The 5,016-nt window shown below is 39.0% G+C and overlaps 1 long non-coding RNA gene across 1 annotated transcript; it reads left to right on the forward strand.

Moving 5' to 3' along the window:
- The first annotated feature begins 672 nt into the window (after window positions 1-672).
- Window positions 673-1,113, forward strand: LOC144388966 (uncharacterized). Its single transcript, XR_013453242.1, has 2 exons — window positions 673-864; window positions 961-1,113. It is a non-coding gene; the product is annotated as an uncharacterized LOC144388966 (long non-coding RNA).
- Window positions 1,114-5,016: the final 3,903 nt, after the last annotated feature.

Here is a 5,016-nt window from a genome sequence, read left to right on the forward strand (position 1 = left end):
ACAAAAAAGATTGGAAAACTATTCACAAACCATGATACCATCATAAAACAGATAAATGTACTTTCCTGAGGTGCTGGTTTTAGGAAAACACTGTTAAACAATGCATTCTTGTGTTCTGTGCGTTTTCAGCTTTCTCTCGGCCTGAAAACGCCTTAATAGTCACGAATGCACCAAAACTTAGTTTGAACAAAAAAGATTGGAAAACTATTCACAAACCATGATACCATCATAAAACAGATAAATGTACTTTCCTGAGGTGCTGGTTTTAGGAAAACACTGTTAACCAATGCATTCTTGTGTTCTGTTCGTTTTCAGCGTTCTCTCGGCCTGAAAACGCCTTAATGCACCAAAACTTAGTTTGAACAAAAAAGAGTGGAAAACTATTCACAAACCATGATACCATCATGAAAAGGATAAATGTACTTTCCTGAGGTGCTGGTTTTAGGAAAGCACTGTTAACCAATGCATTCTTGTGTTCTGTGCGTTTTCAGCTTTCTCTCGGCCTGAAAACGCCTTAATCGTCACGAATGCACCAAAACTTAGTTTGAACAAAAAAGATTGGAAAACTATTCACAAACCATGATACCATCATGAAAAGGATAAATGTACTTTCCTGAGGTGCTGGTTTTAGGAAAACACTGTTAACCAATGCATTCTTGTGTTCCTGTCAGGTCACCACCCTCAGGAGGCGTCGGTGTGTTGGCACCAACCAGCACTCGAGGGGGCCGGACGTCAGCACGGAGGTGAGAGCAGGGCCCAGCTGCGTCTCATCCACAATCACCCACCTGTTGCTGCCTTCCAATCAGGGGAGGTATTTAGGAGCGGCCCCGAAGCCTCTTCCCCGCCGGATTGTTAGTCTTGTTTGTGAGTCAGACCGACAACTCAGGTCAAAGAACAGCAAGAAGTCAGAGGCCGCTGTTCTAAAACTAACCAGTGTCCTGTCTTCCTCTTTTCACCCAGGCACCTGAACGGGCCGCATGGCCCACGCACCTCCCCGGGAATCCCGCTCACTGTTTTTCCCCCACCTCTGGAATCCGGGACCGCCGTCACCACCCCGTCACCTCCTAGTCCGGTGCCTCCTTTTCACGAATAAAATACATGGTGACTAACAAATCTGCGTTTGGGTCTTTTCCAGTGGAGGCAATACCTGACAGTTCCGTGCGTTTTCAGCTTTCTCTCGACCTGCAAACGCCTTAACAGTCAAGAATGCACCAAAACTTAGTTTGAACAAAAAAGATTGGAAAACTATTCACAAACCATGATACCATCATGAAAAGGATAAATGTAATTTCCTGAGGTGCTGGTTTTAGGAAAACACTGTTAACCAATGCATTCTTGTGTTCTGTGTGTTTTCAGCTTTCTCTCGGCCTGAAAACGCCTTAATAGTCACGAATGCACCAAAACTTAGTTTGAACAAAAAAGATTGGAAAACTATTCACAAACCATGATACCATCATAAAACAGATGAATGTAATTTCCTGAGGTGCTGGTTTTAGGAAAACACTGTTAAACAATGCATTCTTGTGTTCTGTGCGTTTTCAGCGTTCTCTCGGCCTGCAAACGCCTTAATAGTCATGAATGCACCAAAACTTAGTTTGAACAAAAAAGATTGGAAAACTATTCACAAACCATGATACCATCATTAAAAGGATAAATGTACTTTCCTGAGGTGCTGGTTTTAGGAAAACACTGTTAACCAATGCATTCTTGTGTTCTGTGCGTTTTCAGCGTTCTCTCGGCCTGCAAACGCCTTAATAGTCAAGAAAGCACCAAAACTTAGTTTGAACAAAAAAGGTTGGAAAACTATTAATAAACCATGATACCATCATAAAACAGATACATTTACACACTTTCCTGGTGTGCTAGTTTTAGGTAAACACTGTTAACCAATGCATTCTTGTGTTCTGTGCGTTTTCAGCGTTCTCTCGGCCTGAAAACGCCTTAATAGTCATGAATGCACCAAAACTTAGTTTGAACAAAAATGGTTTGTAAACTATTCACAAACCATGATACCATCATAAAACAGATAAATGTACTTTCCTGAGGTGCTGGTTTTAGGAAAACACTGTTAACCAATGCATTCTTGTGTTCTGTTCGTTTTCAGCGTTCTCGGCCTGAAAACGCCTTAATGCACCAAAACTTAGTTTGAACAAAAAAGATTGGAAAACTATTCACAAACCATGATACCATCATGAAAAGGATAAATGTACTTTCCTGAGGTGCTGGTTTTAGGAAAACACTGTTAACCAATGCATTCTTGTGTTCCGTGCGTTTTCAGCTTTCTCTCGACCTGCAAACGCCTTAACAGTCAAGAATGCACCAAAACTTAGTTTGAACAAAAAAGATTGGAAAACTATTCACAAACCATGATACCATCATGAAAAGGATAAATGTAATTTCCTGAGGTGCTGGTTTTAGGAAAACACTGTTAACCAATGCATTCTTGTGTTCTGTGCGTTTTCAGCGTTCTCTCGGCCTGCAAACGCCTTAATAGTCATGAATGCACCAAAACTTAGTTTGAACAAAAATGGTTTGTAAACTATTCACAAACCGTGATACCATCATAAAAAAGATAAATGTACTTTCCTGAGGTGCTAGTTTAAGGAAAACACTGTTAACCAATGCATTCTTGTGTTCTGTGTGTTTTCAGCTTTCTCTCGGCCTGAAAACGCCTTAATAGTCACGAATGCACCAAAACTTAGTTTGAACAAAAATGGTTTGTAAACTATTCACAAACCGTGATACCATCATAAAAAAGATAAATGTACTTTCCTGAGGTGCTGGTTTTAGGAAAACACTGTTAACCAATGCATTCTTGTGTTCTGTTCGTTTTCAGCGTTCTCTCGGCCTGAAAACGCCTTAATGCACCAAAACTTAGTTTGAACAAAAAAGATTGGAAAACTATTCACAAACCATGATACCATCATGAAAAGGATAAATGTACTTTCCTGAGGTGCTGGTTTTAGGAAAGCACTGTTAACCAATGCATTCTTGTGTTCTGTGCGTTTTCAGCTTTCTCTCGGCCTGAAAACGCCTTAATCGTCACGAATGCACCAAAACTTAGTTTGAACAAAAAAGATTGGAAAACTATTCACAAACCATGATACCATCATGAAAAGGATAAATGTACTTTCCTGAGGTGCTGGTTTTAGGAAAACACTGTTAACCAATGCATTCTTGTGTTCCGTGCGTTTTCAGCTTTCTCTCGACCTGCAAACGCCTTAACAGTCAAGAATGCACCAAAACTTAGTTTGAACAAAAAAGATTGGAAAACTATTCACAAACCATGATACCATCATGAAAAGGATAAATGTAATTTCCTGAGGTGCTGGTTTTAGGAAAACACTGTTAACCAATGCATTCTTGTGTTCTGTGCGTTTTCAGCGTTCTCTCGGCCTGCAAACGCCTTAATAGTCATGAATGCACCAAAACTTAGTTTGAACAAAAATGTTTTGTAAACTATTCACAAACCGTGATACCATCATAAAAAAGATAAATGTACTTTCCTGAGGTGCTAGTTTAAGGAAAACACTGTTAACCAATGCATTCTTGTGTTCTGTGTGTTTTCAGCTTTCTCTCGGCCTGAAAACGCCTTAATAGTCACGAATGCACCAAAACTTAGTTTGAACAAAAAAGATTGGAAAACTATTCACAAACCATGATACCATCATGAAAAGGATAAATGTACTTTCCTGAGGTGCTGGTTTTAGGAAAACACTGTTAACCAATGCATTCTTGTGTTCCGTGCGTTTTCAGCTTTCTCTCGACCTGCAAACGCCTTAACAGTCAAGAATGCACCAAAACTTAGTTTGAACAAAAAAGATTGGAAAACTATTCACAAACCATGATACCATCATGAAAAGGATAAATGTACTTTCCTGAGGTGCTGGTTTTAGGAAAACACTGTTAACGAATGCATTCTTGTGTTCTGTGCGTTTTCAGCGTTCTCTCGGCCTGCAAACGCCTTAATAGTCATGAATGCACCAAAACTTAGTTTGAACAAAAATGGTTTGTAAACTTTTCACAAACCATGATACCATCATAAAAAAGATAAATGTACTTTCCTGAGGTGCTAGTTTAAGGAAAACACTGTTAACCAATGCATTCTTGTGTTCTGTGTGTTTTCAATTTTCTCTCGCCCTGAAAACGCCTTAATAGTCACGAATGCACCAAAACTTAGTTTGAACAAAAAAGATTGGGAAACTATTCACAAACCATGATACCATCATAAAACAGATGAATGTAATTTCCTGAGGTGCTGGTTTTAGGAAAACACTGTTAAACAATGCATTCTTGTGTTCTGTGCGTTTTCAGCTTTCTCTCGGCCTGAAAACGCCTTAATAGTCACGAATGCACCAAAACTTAGTTTGAACAAAAAAGATTGGAAAACTATTCACAAACCATGATACCATCATGAAAAGGATAAATGTACTTTCCTGAGGTGCTGGTTTTAGGAAAACACTGTTAACCAATGCATTCTTGTGTTCTGTGCGTTTTCAGCGTTCTCTCGGCCTGAAAACGCCTTAATAGTCAAGAAAGCACCAAAACTTAGTTTGAACAAAAAAGGTTGGAAAACTATTAATAAACCATGATACCATCATAAAACAGATAAATTTACTTTCCTGATGTGCTGGTTTTAGGTAAACACTGTTAACCAATGCATTCTTGTGTTCTGTGTGTTTTCAGCGTTCTCTCGGCCTGAAAACGCCTTAATAGTCATGAATGCACCAAAACTTAGTTTGAACAAAAATGGTTTGTAAACTATTCACAAACCATGATACCATCATAGAACAGATAAATTTACTTTCCTGATGTGCTAGTTTTAGGTAAACACTGTTAACCAATGCTTTCTTGTGTTCTGTGCGTTTTCAGCTTTCTCTCGGCCTGAAAACGCCTTAATAGTCACGAATGCACCAAAACTTAGTTTGAACAAAAAAGATTGGAAAACTATTCACAAACCATGATACCATCATTAAAAGGATAAATGTACTTTCCTGAGGTGCTGGTTTTAGGAAA

The sequence above is a fragment of the Gasterosteus aculeatus genome, chromosome 17 (genome assembly GCF_964276395.1).
Source record: "Gasterosteus aculeatus chromosome 17, fGasAcu3.hap1.1, whole genome shotgun sequence".
In the NCBI taxonomy this organism is placed as follows: Eukaryota; Metazoa; Chordata; class Actinopteri; order Perciformes; family Gasterosteidae; genus Gasterosteus; species Gasterosteus aculeatus.